General features: G+C 48.2%; 1 protein-coding gene across 2 annotated transcripts in view; it reads right to left on the bottom strand.

Annotated features, from left to right (window-relative positions):
- GPC3 (glypican 3) overlaps positions 1-15,152 on the bottom strand; it is a 228,571-nt gene that overhangs the window by 38,608 nt on the left and 174,811 nt on the right. The window lies entirely within an intron of this gene.

The raw sequence follows: 15,152 nt of genomic DNA on the forward strand, positions 1-15,152 counted from the left end.
CGGCTGCCTCTATAGATAGATCATTAAGTGATGCCCCCCCCCCCCCAACTCCGGGCTGTCGTCTGCCTGCCTGCGTGTGTATGTAGCTGTCTCAATATATGCACGTGTATTCACAGATACCTCTTATAATATAACTACATGGCTAGAAAGACAGACAGACAGACAGGTAGGTAGGTAGATAGATTAGCTAGCTGGACAGGCAGGCAAACGGCTGGATGATGTTCCCTCCTGTTCCACACGCATTCATACCACATCAAGCCCAATTAAAAATCAGGAAAATACCCCAATTAGCAGAGCAATTCCCTCCCAAGCCCCTGCTCTAGACCCGACTGCAGGACAAGGACTTTTAGGAGTAAGATGCGGTTCCTTCCTTCACCTGTGGTACAGGAATTAACCCAAAGTGCTGTTTTCCTTCTGGCTGCAGTAATTACTATTGTATTTATGCAAAGTATGGGGGGGGGGATGAAGACAGAAAGACATGGGAGTAATTTTCTGGAAATGGTCCTTAGTGTCATCGTCTGGCTAATAAATCCAGCCCCTTCACCAGGGTATGAATTGCTTGCTTTGGGCAATTATAGATATATAAATAAAATACTTAATATATATAATAATATATACAAATATATAAATAATTTTTTTATTTTTTTTTTTGACTACAGAGAAATGCTACGGAGATTTTTCTATTGCAAAGAACCGAGAAAGACCACGGCAGGTCAGAGTGTTTTTAACACTATGGATTCTGATTTGTGCAACATAATTGCACACTTAACAGTGTGCAAATTGTGTGGCACCCTACAGCACCTGTAAAAGGATCTCAAGGCTCCCTGGCTGAGGGTCACAGCTGTAAATGAACCATGTATTTCAACAGCAGTTGTGATGAGAGGGGCAGCCAGGGCACTCTCAGACGAGGCTTACACCCGCTCAGGCTGACAGCACTTGGGAATAAATTCTGCATGTTACTTTTAATAAGTAATATTAACTGCCCTGACCGCCTAAAAAAAAGAGAAGGGGGACACTAAACCCACCAAGTCCAGGAGTGTCAGTGCCCGACAGAGGCCAACAAGACAGGCAAAGCACATCAAAGCTGCTATTTTCACTGCCCTCTGGTTTTCCCACCTCCCACCCAGAGGCACAGTTCCCATGGTACATGGGTAATTGTCCCTTTTTGTTGCTTCCACTCCAATTTCAGCAGCTTCTCCGCCTGGCAGAGGAAGCCGGGAGGCTCCAGCGGCCCAGGCGTCATGGAAGCAGATGAAGAGCCCAGCAGGGACGTGCCGATTATGATGGACGATGCCTCGGTGGTGTCCGGTGCTGAAAACATTTTGCGGTATTTCCCTGGTTTCTGGGCCCCACGCCAGCGCCTGCAGAATTGGCCTGGCTCCCCTCATGAAAAGCAAGGAGCGGGGCTAGTTTTTCTAGGTCAAATATGAAGCCGCCAGAGGAGCTGCAGGGTACCCACCAGACTGCCCTACCTCAAGCTGCCTCTGTAGCAGTGCGGGTACCAGAGACCGGGGCTCATCAGAGAAGGATGCATCCAGGACCACATCGGGGACAGCATGCTGGGGACCCGAGAGGCGACGCCTGTCAAGGCCAAGGGGCCACCCAATTTGGAAGGGTCACTGGCTTCATGCAAGGCTAGCTATCCGAACTGACAACGTCCTCCCGGGTTAGGGGAAGCGGCCGCGGACCCCCTCAACGCCAGCGCTAATTACAGCCTGTCCACATGGGCGGCTTAAATCCGTCTCGGTGCAAGACGGAGTTGACGAGCCGTGCCACATTCTTCCTCAATTAAATCTTGTCTGGGTCACTTGAGAGCGGTGCAAGAGGCCAGGCACTACTTCTGCGCTCCGGCGAGCCCAGGTCAGCGCGCCCTGCACTGGCAGCTCAGGGGAAGGGGCGACCGAATCCCAGCTGCTCTCCCAGTCCAGAATGGGAAGCGGTACTTCCCCAGCAAGAACAAATGGCGACTCCCACAGGTCACCTGGGATTAGGATCCACTTGTGGGCCCGCTCTCTCAACCAGCCCCTTCCCATCTCTCTGCCATGAATAGCATCTCTCCACAGCTGGCTTTTGCAGGCGGATGGGAAGGAACAGGAGAACACGCAGGGTCAGGAAAGTCGTCCCGTAGTCCATCTACGCCCATTGCCTGGACCTCACCTCTAGATCGAGGCGCTTGCTGCAGCGAGACCTGCTCCCTGCCCATGTACTCCAACTACCGCTTTTGATTGCCTTCACCCTTAATCAACTCATGCAGTCGCCAAGGTGGCTACTCGTTAGAGGCCTTGTGACCATGGCACTCATTCAGCAGGGATAGGCGCATGGCGTCTATGCAGGCCAGGGTCCATTGTCCTATTCTGGCACCTCAGAGCTTTAGTACCAGACCAGGATGCTGTCGCGCTAGGCGCTGTACAAACATGTAATGCAACTTTCCCAGCCCCGGAAAGTTTCTGATTGCAGAGAAGACATGAGCACAGAGGGCACCAGGAAAGGGAAGCACAGCTAGACAGCAGGCCCAGCACATCCATCTTCTGGCTGCTAAGGGTGGGGGTAGAGGATGCAGCTTTCCCTTCCAGGCTCTTGAACCCTCCAGGCTAACTGCCTGTGCTCTCCTGTCCCACCAGGACCTCTCCCAGCTACACTGGGAAAGCAGGAGGTGCTGCTATGTACAGACTTCAGACTGGAGAACGGCACGACTCAGAGGGATGGAGCATCCCCGTGGTGCTGCGGAGGAGATGGGAAGACACTGTCATCACCCATAATTACCTCGAGGCCGTGAAATCAGCTCCACATGGGCTGCAGAGCTCCCGCTGGATGTATAACAGACCCACTGCTGGGCAGCCCAGGACTACCTCCTCCGAAAGTCCCGGACAGCTCGGCACACGCGGCCCCTCTTCACATGTAGGATCGTCACGTCATATAGGATAGCTCGAAATAATATGGAAGAGGGATCTTCTCGTTTGTCTGCACCCATCCCAACTGCTTCCCCTGTCTGCTGGACCTCTGGGGTAGCAGAAGATAAACTTCAATCCAGAGTAAATCACAGCATTTTTGCTTCAGCTGCTGGCAGAGAGGAGCATGAACATGGAAGAGCTGTTGTGGCTCAGAGGATGCTCGCTCACATGTAGACACTCGGACACACACACACTATAATCCTTTGCCTGCCCATGATGCAACCCAAATGCGTGTGCCCTACATAGTACAAATCCCTATAGATCAAGCGGGGGCAGGGGGGTTTACATGGGTGACAAACACTGGGCACGCAGCCATGGTTTGGGGTCACATTGAGTCCGGCTATCGGGTGCATATTTGCACAGGGGCGTCTGAACCAGCCCCTCCTCGGTGGAGGCCACCAGCACAGCTAGTCCTCGCTCCATCTTCCCAGAGCCCAAGCCGCTGCAACGCTGGGCACAAAGAGGCCCTGTTTAACCATCGCCCATTGGCTTGGACACTGGCTCTTTTGTATCATGCGATTGCTCTGTGGTTGCCGGGAATTTCTGTCTGTTGCTGCCTGGGAGACAAACGGCATCGTGTCCTTGGCATCAGGTAGGGTGGGGGGGAAAGAAAATCAAGTAATGAGCTTCTGTACATGGGGCTTCTTTCTTCCTTGTTGGCCAGACACAGCCTGCAAATAGATGAGGCTGAACGCTGCTGCCCTGGCAGTGCCTCCCTCCTACCCTCCCCAGCAGAGAGCAAGCTCGCCATAACAGAGCTCTGTGCAACCCGTGCTCAGGCTAAGTGTTTTCTTAGCTGCCGTGCTGGAAGAAGCCAGCCAACCCACCTCTGCTGGTAATTACCCTGCCACCATTCATGTTAGGTTTGGATTCGCCCCGAGCTGGAGGGTGCTTGCAGGGCTTGCAGGGCAACAGAATGAAACCCACTGCACAGGCTGAACTGGTCTCCGAGAAGCTGGCAGAGTTCAGGAAAACAGCGCTATTAAAGCCCCCTCTCACTGCCTATCTTTCTCCTCTTCAGCCACGCCGAATCTGGGGCCACGTTACTCAGCAAGCTACTTATTTCTGAATCCCACCATGTGTGCAAATAGGGGACAGGAAGGGAGAGGGGACTATCATCAATGATCTGTTGTGATGACTTCAGAAAACAACATGCCCACCCAGTCCAGATGTGCCCATCCATTCTGGGCCTGCCCACCCAGTCCAGATGTGCCCGTCCATTCTGGGCCTGCCCATCCAGTCCAGAGGTGCCCGTCCATTCTGGGCCTGCCCATCCAGTCCAGAGGTGCCCGTTTATTATGGGCCTGCCCACCCAGTCCAGAGGTGCCCATCCATTCTTCACCTGCCCACCCAGTCCAGATGTGCCCATCCATTCTGGGCCTGCCCATCCATTCCAGATGCATTTGCACTGGTCATTCACCCCCAAGCCCTGGCACCTGCACCCTCCTCTGGCTTTGCATACTCCTCACTAGACGCAAAAAAAAAAAAACCCCTCTCTCTCTCTTTGAGCAGGGAAAAGCAGTCTCAAGTGTCCCTGTGACACAAAGCAACTTTAAAGGTGTGGACACACTAAGTAATTATACCAGGTTAAAAGGTTTACCATGTGTCAGCTAACCCAGGACAGCTTGCCCTGGGTTCCTTAGTTTCGCCTACTATGCGATAGGAGTGGACACACAAAACAGTTACTGAGGGAGAGCCGATATGCCATAAGCCCTCTGCCCCTTTAAGTGCAGTAGCATGTGCTTGTCTGCCCATACCCTGAGCTCTGCTATTTTCTAGGGGTCTGGCTTGCTCTTCGTAAGGAGACTGATGCTTTGAAAAATGTATCCTCCATCCCTACTGCATCTTCAGCAGCAGATCTGTGTCGACCTGAACCGGATGGCCAACGGCGGGGCCTCGGGGGGCCAAGATGTTTCATATAAGACAGACTGGAGCGGGCACCATATTGACATTTAACCCGGCATTGCTTCCCTTGGCCGATGGAGCACAGTTAAGAGACCTGTCAGGGGGGGAAAGTGGAACTTGAGAGGTGTAGGTCCTAAAACAGCCCTTTGCACAGAAGGGTATTTCACTTTGTAAGAGTATTGTATTCTTTAAGCTATGGGCTGGTTCCTCTTAGCTAGTTTCTTGAGGAACAGATTTAACAAGTGCACTGGTATCAAAGTATTCTGGTATAAGCCACTGCAACGCAGTTCTTACTTCTGTTTGGTTCTGTAGTAATACAAAACCACCCTAACTCTAGCCTTGTTTCTGTCAGGGTCATGGTGAGGGCAATGCACCTAACCTGGCATCGCTTAACTAACTTGTAAGAAAGGCTGCTGTAAGGACCAGCTGCTCTGCTTCCTGGACTAGATCACCTCATTTGTTTTCTGCAGTGTTGGGGACTGGTAGCTCTCCATCCTCTGCTGATGAGACACATCCAGGAGCAAGAAGTCTCTCAAAAACACACAGAGAACCAAACCCCACACCAAGGCCTACAGAATAAAGCTGCTGCTGTGCAAGGTCAGTAAGGTCTAGGGACAGTGGGCACTCAAAGCATCTGGGCAAGCATCCCTGCATTGGGAAGTTCCCAACTGTCCCAGTATCTGTTGGCTCCTTTGAGAGCAACATCCCAATCGCATGCCCCAATGGAAAAAAAGATCTGTGCTTTACAGGACGTGGTTTCTTAAAAAAAAGGCCCATCCAAGAAACACACCATTTTTCTTTTGCTATTGCATAACAGTAATAATCCTCAAAGCACAGAAGTACCGAGGCAATAAACGTTCTTGAAGTTTAAACTGCTTAGCTCGGGCTTAACATTTAACCAACTGCAAAAGCCATTTCTTGCTGCACACACTATAACAACATGAGCACTACAGAATAATAAATGGCTTTTGCAGTTGATTAAATGTTGAAACCAAGCTAAGAAGTTTAAAAAGGAAAAACATTTCTGGCTGGAATACTTTACTGCCTGAAAGACTATTGCGGTGCCGCATATGTCTGGGTGTGTGCATCTCTCGCTCTCACACACAGAATTTGTACTGTATAAATAATGAAAAACTCAGACTTACAGCAGATTTACTGAAAAGGCAAACAAATTTGCTAATCCTGATTCCAGCTCCCTCTTTCCTATAAACACCTGGTCCATCCACAGGTGCTACAAACCAAACATGGATAACCAGCCATTCCTAGAAACTCAAAAACCTCCCATCGTTTTCTGAGAACGCTGTAGGTTGGCTGGAAACTTGAGTGGTGGATGTAATTCATGTTTTGCACGTGTATGACAGCCAGGTCCTGCCCCTCCCTCAATTCTCCTTGCACGACTTCAAGGGGGGATCATCTTCTTCCTCTTGATGCCCAAAGGATTGCCTGGCACTACTATGCACAGTTAAAGCGGCCATCTGCCACTACTTAACGACGGCTACATTTTAAGAGATTCATACCAAGATGGGCAAATTGTCAAGTCCTTTCAGATTGGTCCAGGTGAAAGGTAGATAACAACCAATTCATACCAGCCTGTCTCTCACAAGATTGACTCCCAAAGGCCTTAATGGCTTTGACATTCGCAAGCAGAAGCTGGAAAGGATGTATGGCTATGTACCAAAAAGGATCAACATTAACATCTCTGGGAAAGGAAAAAAATGAATTTGCCTGGTGTTGATCCCCACAAGGGGACTGGGAACTAGGCTAGTGCCAGGCAAGTGTGACGTGCACGCGATTCCCAGCTCATCCGCTCACGGTTTGTGAATGAACGGCCAGACTCCGAAGGATACAGAAGGTCTGCCTCCTCGGCTGGGAACCCGCATGCCCGCTGCGAGGTGTCTCACAAGCAGCTGAAGCCAAGGGTGGTTTTGTTGCCTGCTAGTTCTGCACCCAAAGCCATAAGCATGGCAGCTGGGAGGTCTCCACCCACAGACCATCGTGCAAACTTTCGCTGTTCAGATTCGCCAGAGAATCAATGCTATTTCAGGCAACCAGAGCTCACCCCTCTGGTCCATTTGGCAGCTATTTGCACCCACCTTACTATCAAGGTGGTGCAATTCTGATTCTGCAGGGGGATTTTCTATGGCCAGTCCATCATCGCTGCTTTTCCCTCACTCTGCATGGTGGGTTGCTAAATGGCTACATGCAGAGCAGCTCGGGACAAAAAGGCTCATTACCGATGCTGGCTATTGCTCTGTTTACTTTTGCAAAAACAAATGTGCGCCCAGGCCTGTAAGCAATCCAACAGCTGGCCCGGGATGTGAGCAGGGCATCCGAGTCCAGCCACGCTGTCTCAGCCTCCTGGCAGCACAGAAGCACAATGCAGTCACCAGAGCAGGGCGACATTTTTCCAAATGTAAATTTGGAAAAGCTTCAGAAATCCTGCCCTGCCCATGACACGGCTCCTTCGAAAACAAAGTCAAATTGGTACAATTTGGGTTAAAATTTCAGATAGGACAATACTGGGGAAAATATTTAAAAAAAATCAGATGGAGCTCCCCCCGACCCTGTTGTTGTCTTCAGCAAATGCAAATTCCACTGGAGGAAAATAAAGCCTTAAAGCATGTTCCCCTTAGAGCAATGGTGCCTTTTTCCTGATAGAAATACAGGGAAGTTCGTCTTAAATCAGCACTGCAAGGGGGGCCAGACACAGTTGCTTGATGGATGTGGTTCTTGATCACAGACCCACAGGTACTTGATCATCCAGCATCACACAAACCTTCTTCTACTCTGCAAGACTAAAAGGCATTTCCCCCATATTATTCAGGCTGGTCGCAGAGCGCCTTTTGCTGCTCCATGAATTGCACTGAGCTCAAAGTAATGGTCGGTGGCTCTTCACCTGGCAGCAGGGCACACAGTTGCTGTTGTTCTTTGTGCTACACAAGTTTCTTTCCTTCTGGACAGGACAGCACTCAGCTAAGCTAACAGGATATCTGGAGTTTGTTTCAAGTCACCAAGGTGCATCAGCCATGTGTTTTACTGCAAAGCAAATGAATCGCTTTTACAAAGTCTTTTTTTCCTCCAAAAAACTTATTTCCCCTGGATTGTTTCAAGCACGCGCGCTGCAGGACGCAGCTGACAGCCTCTGCCCTCTCTGTGTGAGCAGCTCTCAGAAGCCCCAGCCGATATCAGGACTGAAACTAGGAGAAAAAGAGCAAATTTTCCCCTCCCTTTTCTCCTGCTATCATGGAGGTACGAAACCATGCAAAGTGGAGGCCGCACCAAGGTGAAATGGCTCAACTAAGTCGCAGGTTAACTCAACATGCCAGACGTGACAGCACAGAGTGAAAACGGGGCCACGAAGAAGTTGAGAACAAAACATCCATTCCTCTCCATGAATTTTGCCCCTTGCTATGTATCCCGTCAGTATTATTCACAAGAAAACAGCAGAGCACTTAAATCAAAAGCCGCAATCTTTACAAATGCCCAGGCAGGGTAGCGGGAATTTGCACATTGAGCGATAAGACCAGACAGCGGCTCATAGATCTGGAAGTTGATATCTGACGCCCTATGAAAGAAGACTATTCATTTATCATCATCCTAGAACATCACACTTCATACTGTACAAAAAAAGCCAAAAAAAAGAAAAAGGTTCCTACATGCCAAAAAGCTAACAATTTAACGCAAGAAACAATAAGTGAAGAGAGACTGGTAGGAAGGAACAAGGAAATGATAAGCAGTTAATAATAACAACAGAAGAACTCCGAAAATGGGGGAAGGAGTTGGGCTATTTATAAGGATCTATTTTTTTGTACAACAAACAGATCCCTACAGGGATCAGCAAAAAACGATGGGATGATACTGGTCATCCTGGCAGGCAGCAATCTGAGTGCATTAGGAGCCTAACCAATGTCAGGTTTTCTTCCTAGAGCCATTGGCACAAGAAGAGTTTGAAGGAGGGAGTGAAACTATATAAATCCCTGAAACACATAAATACTAAATACACCACCTGGTTTTACTATATCCTATAACAGAGAGCCAGCCCGCCTTCACTGGTTCCTTCCAAGCCATGCGACTTTGCTGATCAGTGACACTGTGAACAAGAAATTACAAGACTCATGGTTAGAAGAAAGCTCATCGTCACCCAACTCAACCACCATGGATCTGGTTCAGGTTGGATACTAGATGGTGGCCAGACCATCGCTGCTGAATACAAGGATTCACAGGCAGGAAGGTTTGATTAGCAAGAAGGAAAGGCTGCGGGGGGGAAGGAGAAGCGGGATTGGGGAATGCGCAAAAAAAGGATGTTTCCTTTTCAGCTTTATAACTGTTGTTTTACATGATCGTTGACATCCAAGAGCTCACTTTCCATTGCACTCCCGCCTCTGGCTAAAGCCCAGTGCTAAGGACAGAAATTTGGTGGCTGCAGCAAAAGTGGCTACTTTCCTTCCCTGTTGAAGTACCACCGCTGCACGTCCGATCTGGAGTGCCTACGCTGGATTTCTTCGGCACGCAGGTATTGTACGAGCCCTCCGCCTGGGAGGGAACTGCATCCTTGCGGGACTGTGCTTGAGAAGCGATGGCAGCCCGGGGCTTGACTTTTACCGCCGCTTTCATACTGTTCCCTATACTTAAAATGGGAAATGCCTCAAATTCCACAGTAAATTTAACTGCCTCGAGCAGTAAACATGTAGCATTTAATAGTGCCCACTCTATGATCCTCGATGTGTAATGGAAGGCTGTAAGAACAACAATCACGAAACCTTAAGTCACTCAATCAGAGCCCAAGTAATTCCTTAGCCAGTAATAGTCTAATAAAGCAGCTCAATTAATCTCAAGGCTGCTAAAAAAAACCCCCACTCTGTGCAACCTATTCTTATAGCGTTCTCACCATAAACCTGACAAAGAGGGGCTGTTTGCAGATACAGCCCTGATATATGACAAGCGCCAGCATAAGGAAATGTTGCATCGCCTTGAAAATGTCAAAGAAGAAGAAGAATATTTTTGGAATGAAGAAGAAAAAAAACCAGATATGTTTGAACCTAATTATGTTTTAGTTAGAACATGTCACACTTCCACTGATTTAACTGGCCTAGCAGAAGTCTAGTAATTGCTGCTTCCATATGGAGTTGGAGCCGGTGAGAGAGTATTTACAATGGTATGTTAACAAGAACCAATGAATGACTCTGAGTCACAAAAGGACAATGTAGTTAGTCTTTAAATACCAGCCATAGACTTGGTGGAGCTATAGATTATTCTGAGTAGTTGGGGGGGAGGAGGAAAAAAGGAATTAGCCCAATACATTCCAAAAGACATTTATCATTAAAATAAAAATCTTCTGTTATTTTATTGAATAGCCTCAGGAAAAAAAAAACTAACTGCAATATCTGGTTGCGTTCAGCAGCATGTGGTTTTAATATTTTAATTGTAACGAACTGTTTAATAAAACTGCGCAAAAAGGCGTGCCCAAGCGATTATTTTGCTCATTAAACTTCTTCTGAGGATTTGAGAAGTGAGTTGGCAAATATGCAGATATCCAGGTACTGCTGCTCCAAAAGAAGAGGCGATTTAAAAGCAAAGAATTGGCCGAAAGCGAGACATTGTGTTATACGCTGTTCGATACCACCCGTTCACCGATCAACTACGCGCGCCACTTTATTTGAAACCAGGCATTTTACACATTGTTCTAATTATTGTGCTGTCTCATTTGCTTACTAAATTAAAATGCGATGGAAACAGTAGGCCCGGCAAAGCCATACGGGACATGTCAGGAGGCTAATTCTATCGAGTCTGTCGGTGCTGTGCATTTTCCACAGTGGAAAATCTACTTTGGAAGACTTGTGAACTCCACAGGGTATCTCAAAACACGCTTTAAAAGCTTCGCCCTACAGATCATCCCCTGCCCTTGCCCTGTAAAGCGGTGTCACGACAGCTGTGTTGCCCCCTGGTAAAATGTGCCTTGGGCATGCGCCTCGCAACCCGGCACACAAAGAATTCCCAGCACTCCCATAGCCGGCGTCAGGGATGCTGCGATGTCCTTCAATGAAGGGTGACAGGTACAGTCGAAAATGCAGTCGTGTTATCCCTAACAGCCAATGCCAAGATCTACTCCTCTCCATCCCTTTTCGTACAATTGTAGAAAATTCAGGTCGGAAGAGAGCTCAGGAGGTCACATCCAGTCCACCCCCCTGCTCCAAGCAGGACCACCCCCAACTACATCATCCCAGCAAGGCTTTGTCTACCCGGGTCTTCAAAACCTCCAAGGACGGAGCTGCCACCACCGCTCTGGGTAACCCATTCCAGTGCTTCACCACCCTCCTCGTGAGACAGTTTTGCCTAATAATCCAACCTAAACATCCCTTGCTGCATCTTTTTGCATAGCAGTCTCCAGTATAAGAAGGGTAGCAAACCCAGCATCTTTTCGGCACCATATTTGCTGCTTTCCTTTGCAGCGGGCATGGGCTTCACAACAGTCTTAATTATCACAGAGTCATAGGGGTGGAAAGGATCTTGAGGGTCACGTGCCTCAACCCCTTTCAGGAACCAATACGGTCAAGCTTTTGCTAAGATGAGTTTGTAGGGAAACGAGCCAACCTAGACTGGTAGGTCCCTTGGGATTCAATATTTTGATCTGAGGCCTGCAGGACACTTCAAGCACAGAAGTATCACATAGTTCCCAGGCATATCTTGGTTACATTTGCTCAATAAAGCTGTGGCCTTTTGGCCTCTTTCCAAATTAACTTGTGTGTGACCTCCCCAGTGCCCTCTCTCAGTGACAAGGCCGCAGAGAAGCATTTGATTAAAACTCAGAAGGAAATGCAGAATGCGCTAGTTGATCGAACTGTCTTTCATTGCGACTGTTTAAACTTTGGGGCATGTTTTACACGCTTTCTGCTATTATTTTGTGGCTGCTCTTTCACCTCCGCCTGGTTTTCCCTTTGCCCCAGAACGAGGAGTTTTACTGCCTCTGCAATGTCAACATTTTGACTCTGATCCTACCACAAAAACCACAAACGTGTCCCTCGTGGAAAGCTGCAATGTGCCCCCTCACCGCTGCAGGATTGGGGCCACTCAGCAGTAACATGAAGGAAAGCAGTGAGAATTTACTCTGCAAAGCAAAGGACAATACTCCAAAGCACTGTATACTCCCTTTATATTCCAAGAAATAAATCAAAGTTAGTTTCTCAGGGCTGGGGAAAACATATTGCCTGGATTCTGATTCCCAGAGGGGGGTTTTTTCAAGAGCTTATATGGTAGTTAGATTTTTGGCTGGAGAATATGCAATATGATAAAAACACAGTCCCTAAATGCTATAATAAATTATGGATCGTTTGATGTGCAAACCAAAGAGCTGTCAAGCCACAGTATATCTGAAATATTCTAAACGGGCTCTGAACTCCAGCATGCAATCTGTTTCCAGGCCTTCCAGTCTTGTAGCAGCACATCTCACACATCTTCGTGCTCCTTGGAGGGGGTTTCTTTTACTTCTGAGCATGCAGGGTTTCATAATGGCATTCTCCTTCCCAGCAGCAATACCACATTTTTCAGACCTCATCATGGGCTGGGGGCAGGCTTTAGCTTAGGTACAGGAGATGTGACTCGCTTTCTCTGCCCTGCCACAGGCTTCTTGTGAGATGTCGAGCCAGTCACTTTGTGCTTACCTGTTGCAGGGTGTGCCCGCAACCATGCCCACCTTCCCACACTGGCTCCTATGCACGACTGGCATTCACAACCCCAAATCTACACCACACTTGGGGACTGAAAGCTGTTCCTTTGTGGACAGGCAACTGCTCCTGTTTGGTTCATACCCAAGAACAGGACAGAACAGCAGAAGTCTGGCACCAGAAGCATCAGTTGATAATGCACAGACCTGGTTGGAGGGTTTGGTGGGGAGGGGCGCTCAACAGAAGCCAAGTAGCTGAGCTCTGGCTCCCCTCAGCTATCAGGAGACGTAAGGCTTGATGGAAATAGGAAGAAAAAGAGCTGGAAGGCTCCTCAGGGTAAGTCCCCCTTCCTGACCAGGAGCTAGAAGCTTCCAAGACCGTTTGGCTCTGGGGAAGGTGCTCCTTGCTAGGGACAAGGGGCGCTTGTACACACCACGGCGACTATGGGAATGGTTCTTGTGTTAAAACCTTTAACCGCACTCTCACAGGGAATGAACATCCCTATCCCTTTTCCTATGTTCCCAGAGGTGCACGCAACTCACAGCACCCAGGGTAGTTGAGGGGTTTGACACAAGAGACCTGGTCAAAGCAAGAAGCAGCAACTTGCCACCAGGGAAACACGCAGCAGGTGCTGTCCTGCTGCCAGCCATACCGAATCTCCCTGCGGGAAGGAAGCCAAGCTGCACGGAGGACAAATCTAAGCAGAAGCTTCAAACTTATTATTCAGTGACAAGCAAAGCTGTCAGGACAAGCAACCTGCACTGCCACTGAATACACTCTGCGGTTTCAACCATCAGTCCAGCTGCTTCAAATACGGACAAGCAAAAACCCATCTAGTTAGAGAGTGACCTCACCCGCTCTGAGAAACCAAATTGTGGATCAGTTCAGACTTATTTCCCCAGAAGTGACCCCTGGCCTCCCAGCTGAGATAGCAATACTAATATTTATGGATGAGCTATACGTGCTGCTGGGCGTGGAGCAAAAATAACTCCAAATCACAACTGATAGAAATGCAACAGGATCCAAAAATTCCCAGTTCCAGCCTGATGATAATAAAGCAGCTCGCCCACGTAGCGACAAAAAATAGAGCCACCCACAAATCAGACAGAGAAATGGAAACAAAGATGGTCAGGGGCTTCCAACTGATTATCAGGAATCTTGGAGCGTGACTCATTCCAAAAAAGATCCAACTGAGATGTCAAACTCTCTCAAAATGTTATACTTCTTATGTTTTAAAAGGTTGTTAAACTGGGCTAATAAAACTCAGGCAGGCCTCTTTATTTCACTTTTGCAGAATATCCACTTGATCGATTCCTTCCAGCCTCTGGACATGCCACTCTAGTGTAAGAACAAAGATGAGAACAATTTGTTAAGAAATTGCTTCTCAATAAAAGCAAAATGCACACACAGAAGAGAATATTGCACATGCATGTTGCAGGACACAAATGCATTTATTTGCATCCAAACTGTGAAGGTCATGAGTGGCTGGACCACACAATTTATTTGCCAAATTTAAGCACGCTCCAAAGACTTTTGAAGTCTTGTCACCCTTTGAAAAGACTATTCTTCTTGAGGAACATGCAAAGCAGTATATAAATACAGGCTAAAGCTTTGTAAAATTACACTTCTTAATATCCAGGAATAAGAAAACAGCCAACTAAACAGCCCAACTAAAACAGTAAGTATGGGTACAGGTACATGGGAAGCCGGGCTGCAGCTATCCAAGCTAGCTTGGGCAATGGCAGCAACATAGCTGTGTTGGCACAGAACGCTGCACAGGCTCATACGCTGCTTCTCCTGGTGCGGTGTAGAGCTATCCTGGGTACCTACATGTCTAGGATCAGGACTGGACCGCCTTCAAATAAAACAACAGACTAGGCAGCATTTGCAATGTGCTGTGCCCATCTACTGGATACCGTGGGAAATGCAGATTGGAAATCTGAGCAGATAGAGTGCAGACACAGGACAGTTTCTACGACCCAGATTTCACTCTGCAGTTAAAATTACTCTGCAGTAACTTCTCTCAAGTTGGCTGCCCAAAGTAGGTGTTGCTATTGCAGCATCTGGTTAGTAGAAGCTCATTTGCACTGAGCAAGCACCAAGCCCAGTGACATGGATAAGGGGAGCAGACACCAGCATAACTTTCTCCAGTGCATATTTACTTCTCACTTCCTCTGAAGTAGCTAGACACTCGTTTCCTGCGAGGCATATGCTATGTGCTGTACATCCACTCCACTTTTCCTGTGGAGTTAATTGAGAGGGCTTTGTAGTAGACAGACCTCGTCTTTGCATCTAGCTGAAAAGCAGCTCCAGTGCGCCCTGAGAATCTGAAGGCAGCTCCTTAAAAACAGTGCTCTCCACCAGAGCAGAGCAAATGAGCGGTTTTTCCTCACCTCTCCTTCAACCTGGGGGTCCACGGTGCTTTCTAGATCTAAAGAGGAATACAACTAGAAATTAAGGCCTTCTCACACCTCCTCCATTGGGGAATTCTCCAGATACGGGAGAGAGACCGGAAAACCCCACTGGGACCAAGGATGGTCCTGCCTCAGGCAGGGTGCTGGACTAAAAGACCCCTGGAGGCCCCTGCCAGCCCTATTTCTGTCCCTAGGGATCATGGTGAGATTCAACCCCCCAA

The sequence above is a fragment of the Gavialis gangeticus genome, unplaced genomic scaffold (assembly GCF_001723915.1).
Source record: "Gavialis gangeticus isolate Ggan-Ray unplaced genomic scaffold, GavGan_comp1, whole genome shotgun sequence".
Lineage (NCBI taxonomy): Eukaryota > Metazoa > Chordata > Crocodylia > Gavialidae > Gavialis > Gavialis gangeticus.